At 47.5% G+C, this 21,924-nt stretch overlaps 1 pseudogene across 1 annotated transcript; it reads left to right on the forward strand.

Annotated features, from left to right (window-relative positions):
* The first annotated feature begins 3,683 nt into the window (after nucleotides 1-3,683).
* LOC143930022 (C3a anaphylatoxin chemotactic receptor pseudogene) lies at nucleotides 3,684-11,541 on the forward strand (annotated as a pseudogene). The gene is made up of 2 exons (XR_013262690.1): nucleotides 3,684-3,922; nucleotides 10,059-11,541. The product of XR_013262690.1 is annotated as a C3a anaphylatoxin chemotactic receptor pseudogene (transcript).
* Nucleotides 11,542-21,924: the final 10,383 nt, after the last annotated feature.

Here is a 21,924-nt window from a genome sequence, read left to right on the forward strand (position 1 = left end):
TCAAAATTCTCTACACATGATCATATGTCCGATCGAACCAGTTGGTCGGAAAATATTTCCAACAAGTTGGAAAATTGGGTCCGACGGATATTCCGACGGAATCAGTCCGATGCATACCACACACAGTCGGATTATCCGACAACACGGTCCGATAGGACACATTCCGACGGATTATCCGACCGTGTGTACAAGGGCTAAGGGCTATGATAACCAGATCCATATCTCGGACCGATATTTGACTCCCAAGATGATATGGTACCCGGGCCTCGTCATCCGAAGAAACAAGGTTTTGCCTGTAAGTCCTCTCCTATTGGAAGACTGGGCTCTGGGAAAACCAGACTTGGTGTGCTATTTAAACAGTGGCACGAAAGTTTCTGGCAGAGTCTTTTACAAGGTCCAGGTAAGAGGTTCCTCTGAGAAGGAACCCTAAAAATCCTGAAGGTTGGCACAACTCTGCCCGCCGTGATGGGTGAAGGCTGGAATCCATCTGTTTCAGCAGTTCCTGCGGCGAGGACAGGTAAGGGAAGTTAATCCTATATAAATCATATATTATGGATTTCTTCATGTGAGTAGTTGAATGTTTTACCTGGTTTCCGCCACCAGAGGGAGTAAGAGCAGCTTGATGCATACTTACATGCCTTTGCAAGTATACACGCTCAGTGAAGCCAGTCTCCGGATGGCTCACATCCTCCGCTGCAGACTCTGCCACAATACAGGTAAAAAAGAGGTCCCACGTAGTCTGGGGGTCCCGCGCAGCTCTGTAGGTGGTCCTCTTTCCCCCCTCTCGGATGCCGGCAGTCCTCGTGCGCGCGCGCTGGGTGCGCTCCCATATTAAATGAAGAGGGGGGGTGTGGTTGCGGGCCGTGCACACCAGCGTGCACGCCGCTTACTGCGCAGGCGCCAAAGTGGCAATTTTAAAAAGCCCAGAATGCCAGGAGGCTGTAAGTGGAGGACACAGTAGCTGTGGGCAGTAAGCATCCTAAGGGATTGGATCCAGGCAAACCTAAGACACCTACTCAGCATCAGGTTGTGCAGTTTAAGCATATATGTTTATTGTGAGACTTGGAGCACAACAGTGATTGCACTTTGTACTAGTACCTCTGCTTTGTAGCTTAGGACTATGTCTCCTCGTAAGATGGTCTCAGGGGGAAGTAACAAGGGCACTGGTAAATCACTGCCTAGGTCTAGGGGTCCTAAAGATGCCTGTAGATTACCATCCCCCCCTGCAAGACTGGAGCCAGCCTCACAGGATGAGTCAGTGCCCCTGTCGGGTTTTGCAGCCTCTCCTAATGTGTCAGCCCCAGCGTATGTCACTGAAGACTCCCTTAAGGCTACATTGGAGGGTTTTGAAGGGAGAATTATGAATTTTATTTCAGCTTCCCTGAAAGATAGCAGAAAAAGGGGTAGACCCCCTCCCTCTGCTGAGATTTCTCTTTCAGATGACACCTCTGACAATGAGGAGAGATCCCTGTCATGGGATAGGGATCAAGAGCAGTCGGATGAATCAGTGGAAGAGGAGATAGTCCCCTCCTCCCAGGCGCTCAGAAAGCAAGTTCAATATTACACTAAATTGGTGCGTGCCACTTTCAGAATGCCCGCTGCTGAGGCCGCTACATTCTCTGTTTCTTCCCTGGGAGTCAGGAGAATCCCACAGACTGCCTTTTCCTTTCCAATTCATCCCTTAATGGATAAATTGATGTATGAGGATTGGGGACATCCCGATAAACTGCTCCTCCTAAAAGGTTTTCTATGCTTTATCCTCTGAAGGAAAGTTTCACCAAGAAATGGGGGGTCCCATCTGTCAATGTGGCTGTTTCTTACATGAATAGAAACCTGACCTGTCCTTTGGATAATGCTCAGGTATTTAAGGATCCAACTGATCAGAAGCTGGAAACGTTATTGAAAGCCTCCTTTTCCATGGCTGGCGCTGTAGAGCAGCCTACAGTCGCAATTGTGGGGTTGTGTCAGTTCCTCAAGGAACAGGTTAAGCAGATTCTTGGCCTCCTTCCCAGTGAGGAAGTGGAGAATTATGCAGAAATTCCTCAAATTCTGTGTTTTATGATTGATGCGATTTTGGATTCTGTCCAACAAGCATCTCGTTTGTCTCTCCTGTTGGTACACATGCGAAGGGCCTTGTGGCTCAAGAATTGGGCATCTGAGCTGTCGTGTAAAAGATATTTGACTGAGTTCCCGTTTAAAGGGGAATGCTTATTTGGGGAAGAATTAGATAAATTCGTCCAAAAGATTACAGGGGGTAAATCTACTCTCCTGCCAGTCAAAAAGAACAAACGTCCATCATTTAGGCGTTCTCTTTCTCCCGGAGCATCAAGCTCTAAGCAGTGGCGACGGCCTTCCCAACCTCCCTCTAGAGGAAAGTACCAGGGTCACGCCCAGGGGCAGAAAAAGACTTGGGGGCGAAAGCCTGCCAAGCAGAGCCCAAAAGCTTCCTTGTGAAGGGGCGCCCCCGCTCGGCCGAGTGGGGGGAAGGCTCCTGCAGTTTGCAGAAGCCTGGCGGGAAGAGATTCGGGACAAGTGGGTGATCTCTTCGGTATCTCTGGGCTACAGGCTAGAGTTCCAGGAGATTCCACCATCTTGCTTCCTAAGGTCAAGGATCCCAAGGATCCAGTAAAGCAAAGACCGCTATTTCTGGCCTTAGATCACTTACTATCCAAGGGGGTGATAGTGGAAGTGGACCCAAAAGAACAGATTTCAGGCTTTTACTCAAATATCTTCACCGTTCCAAAGCCAAATGGAAGTGTCAGACCTATCCTGGATCTGAAGGATTTGAACCAGTTTTTGCACATCCGGTCTTTCCGAATGCAGTCAATATGCTCTGTGGTCACCTCCCTGCAAGGGGGGGAGTTTATGGCATCAATAGATATCAAGGATGCATATCTTCATGTGCCAATATTTCCCGCACACCAAAAGTATCTAAGGTTCGCGGTAGATCGGCGCCATTTTCAATTTGTGGCCTTGCCTTTCGGTCTCGCTACGGCTCCTCGAGTCTTCACAAAGAAGACCCTCCCTTCTAGATTGTAAGCTCTAACGCTCAGGGCCCTCTAGTCCCTCCTGTATTGATTTGTATTGTAACTGTACTGTCTGCCCTCATATTGTAAAGCACTGCGCAAACTGTTGCCGCTATATAAATCCTGAATAATAATAATAATAATAATATTATTATTTATTTGGTAGCTCACGGAAGTTTGTGTCCTGATTGTTCATTCGTAAATTTGATATATTTAATTAATACAACTAGGAAGTTTTTTTTCTCGCAACTTCTCTGGACATCTGTCTGCTTGGGCTCAAGACTGCCGGGCCGCTTTCTGCCCCTCTCTACAGACTGGCAGTTTGGCTGAAACCTGCTTCCTGCGGGCATGGCCGCCTTCTCACCGGGTGTTTGTGAACTGACTGCATTATTTCATTACGATTTATTATTATTATTATTATTATTATTATTATTGTTATTATTATTATTATCATACTGGGACTGCGTGTATTATTGTCACCACACCACGTTGCACCCCACCTACAAACCACTTACAGTGATGCAATTGTTTTTCTTTCTAAGTGCCTATATTTAAAATAACTCAGAAAGGAAGTTGCGCAAAGGTAAGTTTAGTTTATTCGAAGACTTGTATGACTTTTCAACTTTTACTACAATGTGTCTATCTGGCTCATCTCTTCTTTCGCTTTACTAGTTTGAGGATGTGAGTCGCATTGAGTTTGTGACATTCTCGGAGTTCCCTGCGAGCCGCTACCTTGTACTATTTTCTAGATCCGTGGGGGATGAAGCTTTTGCACCATTGATAGTATCTGGACTTACTGTTTAGGCAGATGCAGCTGTCATTTGGTTACTAAGCTCCAGATTACCCCGATACCATTCAAGAAGATTCTTCTGATCTGCTGCAGACGCCACCAACAGGTCAGTAGAGGACACGGTTGGGTAAAGGGTAGATATCAGAGTTTGGTTGTATATGGATTACATTCAGAAGAGAGACCAGCCACTAGTGGTGTGCCACAAGGCTCTGTACTAGGCCCGTTCTATTTATCTGTCTCTAAGGCTCGGCGGGTAAGGTATGTATTTTTGCTGATTACAAAATGGTTTGTAGTAGGGCTGACGTTGCTGGTGGAACATGGAATTTGGCATTGCTGGAAGATTGTTTAAAACAGTGGAAACGACAGGTCAGTGTTTCTGAATGTGAAAAATAAAGACTTAGGGGACAAGAATCCTTTGATAAAGTAAATTGATGGGGGTGCAATGTTAGCCAGAACTACAGAATAAAAATATTTGGGGGGGGGGGGGGCGGGAACATTTCAGATGATTGCAAAATGAGAAAACAGTGTGAGTAGGCAGCGGGGACAGCTAGGAGAATTATTGGGGGATCACACCAATAGGAGGAAGGAGATCCCGATTCCTCTATAGAGATCTTTATATCAGTAGAGGGGTCACCAGCAGGAGGAAGGAGGTCCCAATTCCTCTATATCAGGGATATGCAATTAGCGGACCTCCAGCTGTTTCAAAACTACAAGTCCCATCATGCCTCTGCCTCTGGGTTTCATGCTTGTGGCTGTCAAGAGTCTTGCTATGCCTCATGGGACTTGTAGTTCTGCAACAGCTGGAGGTCCGCTAATTGCATATCCCTCCTCTATATAGATCTTTATATCACTAGAGGGGTCACCAGCAGGAGGAAGGTGGTCTCGATTCCTCTATATAGATCTTTATATCACTAGAGGGGTCACCAGCAGGAGGAAGGAGGTCCTGATTCCTCTATATAGATCTTTATATCACTAGAGGGGTCACCAGCAGGAGGAAGCTGGTCTCGATTCCTCCATATAGATCTTTATATCACTAGAGGGGTCACCAACAGGAGGAAGGAGGTCCTGATTCCTCTATATAGATGTTTATATCACTAGAGGGGTCACCAGCAGAAAGGAGGTCCTGATTCCTCTATATATCATATTTATTGGCGTATAACATGCGCCGACATATAACACGCACCCCAAGTTTAGGTGGGAATTTTAAGAGAAAAAAAACTTTTAGGAGGGAAGTTTAAGGAAAAAACATTTTAATGCACATCAATGCAGCCTTATCAGTGTCCATCTCCAGCCTTGTTAGTGTCATATGTAGCCTTGTCATGTAGCCTTGTCATGTAGCCTTGTCATGTAGCCTTGTCATGGTCATTTGCAGCCTTGTCATGCAGCCTTGTCATGTAGCCTTGTCATGCAGCCTTGTCATGTAGCCTTGTCATGTAGCCTTGTCATGGTCATTTGCAGCCTTGTCATGTAGCCTTGTCATGCAGCCTTGTCATCAGGGGCGGACTGACAACTCATAGGGCCCCCGGGCAATAGGAGATTATGGGGCCCCCGGACAATAGGAGAAGATTATGGGCCCCCCGGCAATAGAAGATTATGGGGCCCCCGGGCAATAGATTTTGGGGCCCCCGGGCAATAGGAGATTATGGGGCCCCCGGCAATAGGGGATTATGAGGCCCCCGGGCAATAGGAGAAGATTATGGGGCCCCCGGGCAATAGATTATGGGCCCCCCAGGCAATAGGAGAAGATTATGGGGCCCCCGGGCAATAGGAGATTATGGGGCCCCCGGGCAATAGGAGATTATGGGGCCCCCGGGCAATAGGAGATTATGGGGCCCCCCAGGCAATAGATTATGGCCATACAGTATACACACACAGACACACAATATACACACACCGTATACACACACAGAATACACATACACACACTGAAAAGGTACTGGAGAGATGGGCAGCTATAATCTTGGGATCTTTAAAAAAACACAGATTTTTAAATACCGTCCCTGGTTTTATTGAGGCTGGCAACCCTGATGGGGCCCCTTGGTGGCATGGGGCCCTAGGGCAGTGCCAGAGTGCCCGAATGGTCAGTCCGCCCCTGCTTGTCATGCAGCCTTGTCATGTAGCCTTGTCAGGGTCTTTTTCAGCTTTGCCATTTAAAAATGGTGCCACCTAGTAACAGAGCCGGATGTCCTGCTTTCGGCTGCCTTTGGCCGTTCTCGGCAGCTTTCGGCCGCTCTCGGCTGTGCTCGGCGGCCTTTGCCCGCCTTCGGCCATTCTCGGCACGGGAGCTGCTGAAACCCGCCGAGAACGGCCAAAGGCGGCTGAAACCTGCCGAGAATGGCCGAAGGTGGCCGAAACCTGCCGAGAATGGCTGAGGCTGGCCGAAAGCCGCCCACAGGCTCACAATCGGCGGGGGATCACCATCAGGAGGAAGAAGGTCCTGATTGCTCTATATAGATCTTTATATCACTAGAGGGGTCACCAGCAGGAGGAAGGAGGTCCTGATTCCTCTATATAGATCTTTATATCACTAAAGGGGTCACCAGCAGGAGGAAGGGGGTCCTGATTCCTCTATATAGATCTTTATATCACTAGAGGGGTCACCAGCGGGAGGAAGGAGGTCCTGATTCCTCTTTATAGATCTTTATATCACTAGAGGGGTCACCATCAGGAGGAAGGTGGTCCTGATTCCTCTTTATAGATCTTTATATCACTAGAGGGGTCACCAGCAGGAGGAAGGAGGTCCTGATTCTCTATATAGATCTTTATATCACTAGAGGGGTCACCAGCAGGAGGAAGGAGGTCCTGATTCCTCTATATAGATCTTTATATCACTAGAGGGGTCACCAGCGGGAGGAAGGAGGTTCTGATTCCTCTATATAGATCTTTATATCACTAGAAGGGTCACCAGCAGGAGGAAGGAGGTCCTGATTCCTCTATATAGATCTTTATATCACTAGAGGGGTCACCAGCGGGAGGAAGGAGGTTCTGATTCCTCTGTATAGATCTTTATATCACTAGAGAGGTCACCAGCGGGAGGAAGGAGGTCCTGATTCCTCTATATAGATCTTTATATCACTAGAGGGGTCACCAGCGGGAGGAAGGAGGTCCTGATTCCTCTATATAGATCTTTATATCACTAGAGGGGTCACCAGCAGGAGGAAGGAGGTCCTGATTCCTCTATATAGATCTTTATATCACTAAAGGGGTCACCAGCAGGAGGAAGGGGGTCCTGATTCCTCTATATAGATCTTTATATCACTAGAGGGGTCACCAGCGGGAGGAAGGAGGTCCTGATTCCTCTTTATAGATCTTTATATCACTAGAGGGGTCACCAGCAGGAGGAAGGAGGTCCTGATTCTCTATATAGATCTTTATATCACTAGAGGGGTCACCAGCAGGAGGAAGGAGGTCCTGATTCCTCTATATAGATCTTTATATCACTAGAGGGGTCACCAGCGGGAGGAAGGAGGTCCTGATTCCTCTATATAGATCTTTATATCACTAAAGGGGTCACCAGCAGGAGGAAGGGGGTCCTGATTCCTCTATATAGATCTTTATATCACTAGAGGGGTCACCAGTGGGAGGAAGGAGGTCCTGATTCCTCTTTATAGATCTTTATATCACTAGAGGGGTCACCAGCAGGAGGAAGGAGGTCCTGATTCTCTATATAGATCTTTATATCACTAGAGGGGTCACCAGCAGGAGGAAGGAGGTCCTGATTCCTCTATATAGATCTTTATATCACTAGAGGGGTCACCAGCGGGAGGAAGGAGGTTCTGATTCCTCTATATAGATCTTTATATCACTAGAGAGGTCACCAGCGGGAGGAAGGAGGTCCTGATTCCTCTATATAGATCTTTATATCACTAGAGAGGTCACCAGCGGGAGGAAGGAGGTCCTGATTCCTCTATATAGATCTTTATATCACTAGAGTGGTCACCAGCGGGAGGAAGGAGGTCCTGATTCCTCTATATAGATCTTTATATCACTAGAGGGGTCACCAGCGGGAGGAAGGAGGTCCCGATTCCTCTATATATCACTTTATATCACTTTATATCACCTTGCTTTCAGTTCTGAGCGCTAACCTAAAGCAGGGAGAAATTTACAAGCACCCAGATCTGTATGCTGTGATCAGCCACAGCCGATCTGCAGGTATACAGCCAAAATGATTGGCTGTAACCTGCTGACAACCTCGTGCTGAGTTCAATCACAGCACAGATCAGCGAGAGGACACATGCATATGTGCCTCTAAACCAGGAAGTTCACTGTGACGCCCCCCATACATCGGGGTGCCTGTGTGTCAGCTGCCCGCCAACAATAAATGAATAAAGGTCCATCGTGAATCCACTAGTGCGTTCCAGTCTGCAGCTTCATATTGTGTCCCCGCCCGGCATGTGCACGAGGCGTTAACAGATTGCGTTTTTTAACAGCGTTCCAAAAATGTCCATCCACTTACCATTTATTGCCATTTATTAATGCACAGCGATAGGTGGTTAAACATCAATAGCATGTTTATATGTGACAAACATTGTGATGGTAGATGATGAACTACCGCCTGCTAACATGGGTGTAGAATAGGGATGCACTGATACCATTTGTTTTACAAGTACGAGTACCGATAATTTTTTTTTAGTACTCGCCGATACCAATTACTGATACCTACTGACAACTGTATCAAAAAGTTTACCAAGGCTCCATCACAGGATGGTACTGTGGGAGTCTTAGTGGTAGAGCACCGCCATGTCCTATAAGCCAATTTTAAATCAAGCTGCCGAGAACGGCTGAAAGATGCCGAGAACGGCCGAGAGTGGCCTAAAGCTGCCGAGAACGGCCGAGAGTGGCCGAAAGCTGCCGAGAACGGCCGAGAGTGGCCGAAAGCTGCCAAGAATGGCCGAGAGTGACCGAAGGCTGCCGAGAATGGCCGAGAATGGCTGAAAGTTGCAGAGAACGGCCGAGAGTGGCCGAAAGCTGCCGAGGATGGCCGAAAGCCGCCGAGATACAGAGCCGGATGTCCTGCTTTCAGCCGTTCTCGTTCTCGCACAGCTGAAAATAACACTGACAAGGCTACAAATGGACACTGATAAGGTTGCATTGATGGGCATTTAAATGTAAGTTTTTTTCCTTAACCACTTCCCGACCAGCGCACGCCGCTGTACGTCGGCAGAATGGCACGGGCAGGCATATTGGCGTACAGGCACGTCCATTTCTATATGCCGCCCTGCCATCGCGTGCTCACCGCCGGCGGCGCACTCACGTGCCGGTCGGGGACCCCCGTGAGTACGGTCGCGGGTCCCACGGACTCGATCGCCGTGGGGATGCCCGCGATCGTCTCACGGGGAGGCTGAACGGGGAGATGCCGTTGTAAACAGCTGTCAGTGGGGGAATCCCACTGACAGCTGATAGAACCGAGCCTGAAAATATCGGTTTCAGGTAGAGCTAGGCGATTTTCTTAAAAAAAAAAATAATAATCTGCGATTTAGAAAAATAAAAAAACTTGATTCATGATTCAAATCAAGTCTTTTTTTTTTTATGGACACCGCCGGTCCTGGGGAGCTGCAGGCAGGAGTTTTTAGGCAAGGCCGTGGCCGCGGCCTTGTCTGCGGCGTCCGGTCTCGCGGACTAGGGCAAAGCCGAGGGCTTGCATAAAAATTCCTGCCCGCAGCTCCTCAGGAGCGGCGCGGTGTCAGCGCCAGTCCTGGGGAGATGCAGGCAGGAGTTTTTAGGCGAGGCCGTGGCTGCGGCCTAGTCCACGGCACCCGGCCTCGCGTACCAGGCTGAAGCCACGGTCTCGCCTAAAAACTCCTGTCCGCAGACATCGCGCCTGGGAAGCTGCAGGCAGGAGTTTTTAGGCGAGGCCGGGGCTTCGGCCTAGTCCTCTGCGTTTGGGCCTAGTCCGCGGCATCCGGTCTCATGGACTAGGCCAAAGCCAAGGCCTCGCATTAAAAAATCCTGCCCGCAGCACCTCAGGAACGACACGGTGGTGGAAAAAAAAAATCGATTTGCTTAAATTTTGAATCGATTTGACCTCTCAACTTGATTCAAGATTTAAATCGATTTTTTTCCCCAGCTCTAGTTTCAGGTATCGGAGCATTTGCACAAGTACCGATATTTGTGCAAATGCTTAGTATCGGCACTGATACTGATACCGGTGTTGGTGCAACCCTAGTTTAGAATGATGAGATTCTGACAAGACTGAGTAGATAAAGTTCACTTATCTCCAGCTAATCCTGTTGTCTTTACAGGAAACCAGAATGTTGAATGCAAGTGATACGGAATCATCATCCATGGATTCAAACCAACATGTGTTCACCATCCTAATTATGGTTATCACGACTGTTGTTGGCATTCCTGGCAATTTTCTGGTTCTTTGGGTTATTGGTATGAAGATGAAGTGGACAGTGATGAACATTTGGTTTTGGAACCTTGCTCTGGCCGATATGACTTGCTGTCTGGCTTTCCCATTCTTCATAGCCCAATTCTTCTATGAGGAATGGTTGTACGGTCCCGCCCTCTGCAAGATGTTACCCTCCATTGTTATCTTCACCATGTTTGCCAGTGTTTTCAGTCTGGTGGCGATAAGCGTTTACCGCTGTATCCTGGTTGTCCAACCCGTGTGGGCCAGAAACCACTGCAACCTACGAATGGCCTGGATCACATGCTTGGCTATATGGATGTTGTCCTTCTTGATGTGTCTACCCGCTGTCCTCTACAGAACCACCTACATAGAGAAGAACCTAACACTATGTGGATACCAACAAGGTGGCCTTCAGGACAGTAATGGAAGTGACATGAACGTGGAAACCCATGTGACTTTTCCAGATGAGACGGTTACAGTTACTCGCATGATTTTTGGCTTTCTCATACCCCTCTTAATCATCTCTGGCAGTTATGCTTGTCTGGCCTTCAAGTTGAAAAGGACCAGGTTTGTAAAGGCGGGCAACAAGACCACCAAAGTGGTATTTGGCATTGCCGTAGCGTTTTTTGTGAGCTGGGCTCCCTACCATATAATGGGAATTATAGTGCTGTACTTCGACAACCTCGTGGTGACCATTCTGGACCTTTTCTCACAAGCCTTGGCCGAAACCAATAGTTGTATCAACCCTGTTCTCTATGTCCTCTTGGGCAAAGCTATGAAGACTAAAGTAAGAAAGACATTCCATGAGCTGATAGAGAATCTGTTTAACGAAGAGGTGTCGAAAACTACTGGGTACAGCAGGAGCAGAGTCACAATGGAAGAAAGCATACAATTAGAGGATCAGTAAGATTAACCATTTGCCGAATGACGGCTACAGCACAGTCGCCCAGTTCTTTGAGGGCATCTATTGACGTCCTCCCAGAACCCCACCCTGCCACGAGCCCTGAGGGGCACGCTCTGTGATCGCTGCGTCCTTTGGACACAGCTGATCACAAATCGAGGAAAAGGGCCAATCAGAGCGGCCCTTTACCATGTGTTCAGCTGTGTCCAATCACAGCTTCTCACATGGAAACAATTGCCGGTGTCCTATCATATATGGTCCCCCATCGGATAGTGTCCGCTGTGTACTGCGCATGCACAGTACACAGCAACACAGATTCCGAAAATAGCAGAGGATGAACGGTGCCTGCGCGGTGAGTCCAGGTTCTATCCCCACCATCCAAGTGGACGTAGAGTAGGAATATAAAAGAGCTGAGCGCAGCGAGGCCGAGCCCGAAGCGTGGCGAGCGAGGCCGAGCCCGAAGCCCAGCGAGGCCAAGCCCGAAGCGTGGCGGGCCTGCGCCGTGAGTCTAGGTTCTATCCCCACCATCCAAGTGGAGATAGAGTAGGAATATAAAAGAGCTGAGCGCAGCGAGGCCGAGCCCGAAGCGTGGCGAGCGAAGCACGCCCACGAGGGGCCCTCTAATTTTCACAACCCTATGTCCGCTTGGATGGTGGGGCTACCACCTCCACTCACGGTTCCTCCACTCACCGTTCAGCTTCGGAGATTTTTCCAAAGCCTCTTCTGCCCCGTACTGAGCATGCGCAGTAGGGGGCGGACACTATATGATGGCAGGACACTATCTGCCAGAACACCGGTTATCAACATTTACCTTTCCTCAGCACTGTCACTGTCTGAGGAAAGGAAAGCCAATAACCGGTGATCCAGTGACAGGGGACGTTTACACTGATCGTCAGTGCAGCCCCAATCAGTGCCAATCAGTGCCCATCAGTGAAGAAGAAAAATTACTAATTTGCAAAATTTTATAACGGAAACAAAGAAAAAGTTTTATTTTTTCAATATTTTCGGTCTATTTTTGTTTGTTTAGAAAAAAAATGTAATACCCAATGGTGATTAAATACCACCAAAAAAAAAAAAAAAGACAAAATCATACACCCATTATAAACATAGACGATTCATAAAAGGTACAGAAATACATATATGGCTCATGAAAAGAATAATGATTGAGTGCTTCAATTATCACCAATCAGATAAATGTGTCATTCATAATATGAATAATGTTACTGTGTTGCCAACTGATGAACAATAATTAAATAAATATCTATTTCATAAATACTAAAGCGTCTCTGTGCTTCTATAATTCACACAAAATTGCCCCTTGTGCTCAACAATGTGCTTCAAATCAACCTATTGAAGTTCCACAACCATCACCAGAGCTCCTGTCTCTGATCTCACCGGCAGCCCCGGGCAGCAGACCGACTCCAACCTCCACACCGCGTCTGGTAGGAGTGAGGCAGGGACGGACGGTCAGGGGAGGCAGTGGGGTAGGTAGCCAGCGGTCCTGCAGCACCTCCTGTCCCTGGTGCTGCAGGACCGATGAGAGGGATTGTGTGTGTGATGGGGGAGGGGATATCTGGGAGGGTGTAATTAGAGTGGTGGGATCTAGAGGCAAGATCAGAGTGGAGGGAATCTGGAGGTGTGATCAAAGTGGAAGACATCTGGAGGTGTGATCAGAGTAGAGGGATCTGGTGGGGGATCTGGAGGTGTTATCAGAGTGGAGGGATCTGGGGGTGTGATCAGAGTGGAAGAGGGATCTGGGGGTATTTGCAGGTGTTATCAGAGTGGAGGGATCTGGGGGTGTGATCAGAGTGGAGGGATCTGGAGGAGTGATCAGAGTGGAAGAGGGATCTGGGGGGGGGGGGATTTGGAGGTGTTATCAGAGTGGAGGGATCTGGGGGTGTGATCAGGAGGTGTGAGCAGAGTGGAGGGATTTGGAGGTGTGATCAGAGTGCAGATATCTGGTGGGGGATCTGGAGGTGTGATCAGAATGGAGGAATCTGCTGGGGTATCTGGAGGTGTGATCAAAGTGGAAGACATCTGGAGGTGTGATCAGAGTAGAGGGATCTGGTGGGGGATCAGGAGGAGTGAGCAGAGTGGAAGACATATGGGGGGGTGATCAGAGTAGAGGGATCTGGTGGTTGATCTGGAGGAGTGAGCAGAGTGGAAGACATATGGGGGGGGGGTGATCAGAGTAGAGGGATCTGGTGGGGGATCTGGAGGAGTGAGCAGAGTGGAAGACATATGGGGGGGTGATCAGAGTAGAGGGATCTGGTGGGGGATCTGGAGGTGTGATCAGAGTGGAAGAGGGATCTGGGGGGGATTTGGAGGTGTAATCAGAGTGGAGAGATCTGATGGGGGATCTGGAAGTGTGAGCAGAGTGGAGGGATCTGGAGGTGTGATAAGAGTGGAAGGATCTGGAGGAGTGATCAGAGTGGAAGATGGATCTGGGGGGATTTGGAGGTGTTATCAGAGTGGAGGGATCTGGGGGTGTGATCAGAGTGGAGGGATCTGGTGGGGGATCTGGAGGTGGGATCAGAGTTGCGGGATCTGGTGGGGGATCTGGAGGTGTGATCAGAGTGGTGGGATCTGGTGGGGGATCTGGAGGTCTGATCAGAGTGGGGGGCTTTGATGGGGGATCTGGAGGTGTGATCAGAGTGGCGGGAACGGGTGGGGGATCTGGAAGTCTGATCAGAGTGGGGGGCTTTGGTGGGGGATCTGGAGGTCTGATCAGAGTGGAGGGATCTGGTGGAGGATCTGGGGTGTGATCAGAGTGGAGGGATCTGGTGGGGGATCTGGAGGTGGGATCAGAGTGGCGGGATCTGGTGGGGGATCTGGAGGTGGGATCAGAGTGGTGGGATCTGGTGGGGGATCTGGAGGTCTGATCAGAGTGGGGGGCTTTGATGGGGGATCTGGAGGTGTGATCAGAGTGGCGGGATCGGGTGGGGGATCTGGAGGTCTGATCAGAGTGGGGGGCTTTGGTGGGGGATCTGGAGGTCTGATCAGAGTGGAGGGATCTGGTGGGGGATCTGGAGGTGTAAATCAGAGTGGAGGGATCTGGTGGGGGATCTGGAGGTCTGATCAAAGTGGAGGGATCTGGTGGGGGATCTGGAGGTGGGATCAGAGTGGTGGGATCTGGTGGGGGATCTGGAGGTGTGATCAGAGTGGGAGGATCTGGTGGGGGATCTGGAGGTCTGATCAGAGTGGGGGGCTTTGATGGGGGATCTGGAGGTGTGATCAGAGTGGCGGGATCGGGTGGGGGATCTGGAGGTCTGATCAGAGTGGGGGGCTTTGGTGGGGGATCTGGAGGTCTGATCAGAGTGGAGGGATCTGGTGGGGGATCTGGAGATGTAATGAGAGTGGAGGGATCTGGTGGGGGATCTGGAGGTGTGATCAGAGTGGCGGGATCTGGTGGGGGATCTGGAGGTGTGATCAGAGTTGTGAGATCTGGTGGGGGATCTGGAGGTGTGATCAGAGTGGAGGGATCTGGAGGGGTAGGGCTTATATTGCAGTCATCACCGATAATCACGCTAGGTCTTATTTTTCGGGGAAACAGGGTACCAATTCAGTCCCCAGGAGATATAAGGAATCTCCAGCATCTACAGGAATCTACAGCCTTTCTCAACTTTTTCACCACAGAGGAACCCTTGAGTTCTCTGGGTCTCTGGGAACCCCCTGCAAAAAATTAGAAATCTACAGCTCATGGTACATGTGATGGTCAGTGGGAAGAATGGTCCTTACACTTGTGGTCATTGGGAAGAATGGTCCTCACACTTGTGGTCATTGGGAAGAATGGTCCTTACACTTGTGGTCATTGGGAAGAATGGTCCTTACACTTGTGGTCATTGGGAAGAATGGTCCTCACACTTGTGGTCATTGGGAAGAATGGTCCTCACACTTGTGGTCATTGGGAAGAATGGTCCTTACACTTGTGGTCATTGGGAAGAATGGTCCTCACACTTGTGGTCATTGGGAAGAATGGTCCTTACACTTGTGGTCATTGGGAAGAATTACCTCCTTACAGATAGCTAAAAAGATCAATGGTGTCGGTGGGAACTTATCTGAGAGGCAGAAATTGCCCAATGCTGAAGGAACCCCTACAACCTCTGGAGGAACCCTGGTTGAGAATCACTGCTTTAAGACTAAACCTTACATTTCTGGTATAGTTCCAGTATGAATGGTTCTTTTTAATGATGGTCGCATCCCAGACAATGCAGCAGAAATAAATGTGGTTGCGGTTGGTTCCATTCTTCGTAATCTGAGCAGACACCAAAATTCCCACCAGATTTCGTAACTCATCCCGTGTGACCCGAGAACAGGAAGTCAGAGTCTGTCCTGTATTCATGATGACCGGTCTTCAGAGGCACAGAACCAGAAAAAGGGAATGATTGTTCACTACATGCAAATGCCCTGTTCCCCACCTACACTATATTGTCAAAAGTATTGGGACACCCGCCTTTACACGCCCGTGAACTAGGCTGCTTTCACGCTGAATGCGCCGGCCATTAGCGGTAAAGCTATGAGTAAGCACTAGCCTTAGTGCGCAACGCGTCAGCTGTTAGCATCTTTCGCTGTGATGTCATTTGCTGTGTCCTAAATATTATTTGAATAAAGCATCGTTTTAGCATTGGAGTGCGGCCGTCCAGAGTTCTGTCATTATCCTCATTAGCGGTAAAGCACTGCTCGTCTTAGCGGCGTTTTCCCGCTGTTTAAGCGCCGCTTTTGCATGGATTTTCAGGCTGCTAGCGGGGGGTGCTTTTAAACCTGCGTTGTGGCGCTTCCGAAAGCGTTTTTTCAGGCGATTCATTGCAATGGGCAGGGGCGTTTTCGGAAAGCTGTTGGGACCCACCCCGTGTTTTTATTCCCATAGAATTAATTAATAGAAACGCGCCATTCACATGTTTTTTTGGGCGCATTTGTGCGATTTGTCCAGCGTGTGCGCGCAATTTTCTGCTCAAACTAAAAATTGCAAAAACATAAAATAGCAAAAAAATATATGAATAAATAAATGGAAACTAAATTCACAAATAGCTAAAAAGCATCATAAATAAAATAAATGAATAATATGAAATAATACATAAATAAATGATAATTAAATTAATATAAATAATAAATAAACACCCAAACCTGAACAAAAATAAACAAAATTATTATTAATAATAATAATAATAATAATAATAATAATTAAGGTTGCACCGATACCAATACTAGTAGATACCAAGCATTTGCAAAAGTATCGGGATCGGTCCAAATGCTCTGATGCTCGATCCGATACCTTTTGTATAGGGCCAGGGCATCCTCAGTGTAGCACCGGGGGGGCCGGGCAGCATCACAGGTGATCAGTGCGGCGACGGGGGAGCAGTTACAAGCACTGATTCCCCCCCCCCCCCCCCCCCGTATAGCCTTTCAATAAAGCAGCTGACAGACGCTTCTCCTCCTCTCCCTCTATGCTTCAGTTTATGAATGGGGAGGAGCCTCTGTCTCCTCTCCATTCATCTTCAGTGCAGCTGAGGCCGCAGAGAAAGGGACTGGGGAATCCGTGTCCTCAGTCCCTTTCCCTGTCTCAAAGGGGAGATGGCAGGGGACTGTTTAGATCCTTGATATCTCACCAAAGCCCCCCCCCCTCCCCCCAACAAGGGCTGATAAGTAAAAAAATAAATAAAAAAAGAGTGAATAATAAATAATTAAAGGTTAAATTGTAAAATTAATTTTAAAAAATTGTAAAAAAATACAATTGTGAAAAAAAAATGTTAAATAAAAAAACTACTGACTTTTTTTTAAGGGTTAGGGGTTAATTATTTATTTACTATTACTTATTATTCATTTATTTAATTGATTTATTATTTATTTATGATTATTTTTATTTATTTGTGTATTTATTTTACATTTATTCAATCATCAATTATTATTATTAGTAGTAGCAGTAGTAGTAGTATTAGTAGTAGTAGTAGTATTAGCAGTAGTAGTAGTAGTAGTAGTAGTAGTAGTAGTATTAGTAGTAGTAGTAGTATTAGTAGTAGTAGTATTAGTAGTAGTAGTATTAGCAGTAGTAGTAGTAGTAGTATTAGTAGTAGTATTAGTAGTAGTAGTAGTAGTATTAGTAGTAGTAATAGTAGTAGTATTAGTAGTAGTGGTAGTAGTATTAGCAGTAGTAGTGGTAGTAGTATTAGCAGTAGTAGTAGCAGTAGTATTAGTAGTAGTATTAGTAGTAGTAGTATTAGTAGTAGTATTAGTAGTAGTGGTAGTAGTATTAGTAGTAGTAGTAGTAGTATTAACACATTAACCCTAACAAAAAATACATAACCCTATGTCAGGATACTAGTTCAGCTAATACTAATTTGCATTAGCTGCATGAGAATTAACTACTTGCCGCCCGCGCTATAGGCAAAAGACGGCTACAGCGCGGGCCTTAATTGCCGGGAGGGTGTCCACGGACGCAGGTGATCACAGATCCAAGTAAGGAGTCGATCCCGGCGCCTTACCACATGATCATCTGTCAGACAATGATGGCTGATCACGTGATTTAAACAGAAGCTCGGTAATCAGTATTTTTCTTTTCCTCGCGCTATCGGCGTGAAGGGAAAAAAAAAGCCGATCACCGGCGTCTGCCAGAGAGACATCGGTTCCCCACACAGAAAGCAGTGGCTGCATTTTCTGTGCCACCATTGTCAGCTGTCAGTGCCCACTGTGCCACCTAGCAGTACCCACCAGTGCCCGCCAGTGCTGCCAATCAATGCCCATCAGTGTCTCATAATCAGTGCCACAGATCAGTGCTGCCTATCAGTGTCACCTACCAGTGCCCATCAGTGCCACCCATGAGTGATCACCAGTGCCCATCAGTTTCACTTATCAGTGCCACCTGTCAGTGCCCTTCAGTGCCACCCATCAGTGTCAACCATCAGTGCCACCCATCAGTGCCACCTCTCAGTGCTGCCTCATCAGTGCCACCTCTCAGTGCCCATTAGTGCTGCCTTATTGGTGCCTATCAGTACATCAGTGCCTATTAGTGCCACCTATCAGTGCCCATCAGCGCAGCCTATCAGTGCCCATCAGTGAAGGAGAAAAATTACCTGTTTTCAAAATTTTATAACAAACTATGAAACAGTTTTGTTTTTGTTTTTTTTTCCAAATTTTCGGTCATTTTTGGTTTTATTTACCAAAAAAATAAAAATCCCAGCAGCAATTAAATACCACCAAAAGAAATCTCCATCTGTGTGAAAATAATGATACGAATTTCATTTGGGTAAACTGTAGCACGACCGCGCAATTGTCATTCAAAGAGTGGCAGCGCTGAAAGCTGAAAATTGGTCTGGGCAGGAGGGGGGTTTAAGTGCCCGGTAAGCAAGCGGTTAACTCTAACCCATTACCCTAACGAAAAAAATAATAAATAAATGAATAAAAATAATTGAAAAAGAAATAAAAGCTAATGGAAAAGCTAAAAAAAAAAAAGCTGAAATACCTAGCAACAAATGATGCAACAGATGATAGTTTTCTCTATTGGCTCAAAAACGCAAGCGTAAAAACACACCATAATCGCACATAAAAACGCACAAAAAAAATGCTGGAAAACGCTCGAAGGCGCTACACTCAGGTGTGAACGCAGCCTAAATCTTCCGGAGGTCAAGAGGTTAAAAGTGTTCAGTGTGGATGAGTCCTGACACTGCCTGAAACTGACGCGATCCAAACAATTGTAAATCGGGGGTGCCGCCGCCGCCGCTGTGCGTAAGCAAAACTATGATAATGAATATCTCCTGACTTTTTTTATTATTAATATTAATATCAAAGACAAACTGCACCTAAATAGCAAAAAAGTTATATATATATTTTTCTTTTTAAATTTCAGCTGTATATTTCTTGTCATTGCCGCCATGGTCACCATCAGAAAGAAACCCAAAATAAATCCTCCTAATCCTGACTGTCCTAAAGGTACCAAGTGTGTGAGAAGCAATGAAAAGTCCTGTATCCTCAGCGCCATCTAGTGGTCATAATGCAGTATAGCTTTCTCCTTGCGCTATTTAAGGAAACTTTACCGCATTGTGGGCGCCCTGTCTATACCGATACGTTTCGTAAACAAGTTGCACAAACGTTTCTGACATTTATGCAACGAATATTTTATAAATAGAACCTGTGTGTGGATGTTATTATTATTTTTCTTTTCATAGAGCCCAGAAACAATAGTGTGCATTTTATTTTATTTTATTTCTTTTCATTTTTTTTTTTTTTTATCAAACCTAAACACACAGACAGTGGGGCTGATTTACTAACGGCGAAACGGCTGTTCGCTTTTCAAACAAACCTCCCCAACACCCTCACGCTTACGGAATGTGATGAATTTTCACTTTGCGAAGAAAATACCCAATCAGATGCGAGGAAAATAAAAACACGGCATTTTTTTTGCTTGCACGCGATTGGATGACGGAAGTCACCAGAGCGTCACCTCCACTTGCCGACCACATATACAGTAAAACCTCGGATTTAGAGCAACGCAGTTTACGAGCGTTTTGCTGTACGCCCTGTTTATTTTTAATTTTTTAATCCTGATTAAATTTGTGAGCGTTGTCTCCCAAGATGAGCAGGATTCAAGCCTCTGGGGTGTGCAGTACCACATGTGTCCAGTGGTGCGGGGGGGGGGGGGGCGCCGGTGACGCTCTGAGACACACGCAAGCACCCAGAAACGCTCTGTTCCCAAAGGTCTCTGAGCGTCTGAGTGTCTCCGAGCATCTCCGAGTGTCTCTGAGTGTCTCCGAGCATCTGCTGGTGTTTTCGAGTGTCTCCGAGCATCTCTGAGCATCTCTGGCGCCCTCTCCCCGCCTCTGGCCACTTGCGGTACTGCATAGACTAGCAGTGACACTGGAACTAATTATCTGAGTTTCCATTGATTCCTATGGGGAAACTCGCTTTGATATACAAGTGCTTTGGATTCCATTCTTCTGGAACGGATTATGCTCGCAATCCAAGGTATTACTGTATATACATTGTAGTTTGCAAGGGCAGAGCTTTCCGGGATTATGGATGAAGATATCGGCCATAACCCCCCGGCATTGTTTTTTTACAGCCGACGGCCGGCTTTCTCATGAGCAGCTGGAGCGCCTTTCGAAGCGGTGGGAGGGGACATCTTTTAAGCAAAAGATCAATTTTTTTTTGATCTTTTGCTGTTAAGCACTTCCCAACCATATTATGTATATATACCTGTATGTGATCCTGCATGTCCGGGGTCTGGGGCGCACTGCCGGTGTCCCGCTCCCGCTGTGATTGGACGCAGTAGGAGTCAATCAGCGCGGTGGACGCGATGTTCCCGGGAACCCACCAATCGCCGACTGCCTACTGTATGTATACAAGGCAGATCGCCGTTCTGTGAGAAGGGAAGGTAGTGATCCTGTGTTTTTTATTAAGTAGGAACACAGATCTCTGTCTTCTCACAGTACAAGCACCTCCCCCACACCAGTTAGCACGCACTCCCTAGGTATACATTTAACCTTGATGTTAACCCCTTCCCTGTCAGTATCATTAGTACAGTGACAGTGCATATTTTTAGCACTGATCCCTGAATTAGTGTCACTGGTTCCTAAAAAGTGTCACTAATGCCGCGGACACGGGGTCGGATTTTCCGATGGAAAATGTTCGATGGGAGCTTTTTGTCGGGAATTCCGACCGTGTGTGGGCTGTGTATCCCCTGATGTGCCCTGAGCCCCATGATGTGCCCTCCTGTGTGCCCTGTGATGTGCCCTACTGTGTGCCCCATTCCCTGTGTTGTGCCCTGCTGTGTACTCCTTGATGTGCCATGTGCCCCATGATGTGCCCTGCTGTGTGCCCCATGCCCTGTGATGTGCCCCGTGCCCTGCTGTGTGCCATGTGATGTGCCTCACTGTGTTTCCCTGTGATTTATGTAGGTGGGGCTTTGTGTAGGTGTGGGGGTGGGGACACATGGGGGCCCGATGATCTTCTATTGCCCGGGGGCCCCATCAGTTGTCAGTCTGCCCCTGATGCTGACCAGACTTTTTGAGGGGCCACCCGAGGCAGTGCAGCACAGGCCCCAGCGACTGTTACCGCGGGGAGACCAGAACATCCTCTCACACTCTACTTCCCACCCGCTGAATCTCTGGAGGAATACTGGGGAGAGACTGAAGGGGGGCTCCCCCTTCTTATAGCAAAAGTTCACCATTGAACCACATTGACTGGTGGGACTGCCCATTGTTCACACTGCTAGCAAGGAGTTACTGGAGGCAGGACATGAAGTATACTGTACATGTACTACACCTATACTGCACCTTTACTACACCTATACTGCACCTTTACTACACCTATACTGCACCTTTACTACACCTTTACTACACCTATACTGCACCTTTACTACACCTATACTGCACCTGTACTACACCTATACTGCACCTTTACTGCATGTTTATTGTACCTATACTGCATCTTTTCCAACGATACTGCACACTGGTTTACTAAAACTGACGTTAAGCGCGTCAGCGCTTCCTTAAGGGCCTCCGTGACAGCCGGCAGAAGAACAACATAAAAGAATGTCCCCTTCCGTAAAACCATCCTGCAAGTCCCCTCTGTTCCTTTCTCCCATTTCCTCCATCCCTACGGACAGTGCACATCCGGTCAGTCTACGTCTACCATAGTCACCATCAGTACATGATGGCAGTATACTTCTTGTGTTCGGTAAAGTAAACTTTATTACCCCTTACTGTTGCACTTTAGATGACCTTGATACTCTGCATGCTGAATCTGGGTGCCAAATGTCATCTTACGCCTAGTCCTCATTGCTAATCACCCTGTATGTATGGGGGTTGCAAATAGCCAGTTAGGTCAGGTGCTGTCTTGGACTAGAGGGAAGGAGTTAATG

This window comes from Lithobates pipiens, unplaced genomic scaffold (assembly GCF_037356315.1).
Source record: "Lithobates pipiens isolate NorthernLeopardFrog02 unplaced genomic scaffold, aLitPip1_a1.2 Scaffold_25, whole genome shotgun sequence".
Lineage (NCBI taxonomy): Eukaryota > Metazoa > Chordata > Amphibia > Anura > Ranidae > Lithobates > Lithobates pipiens.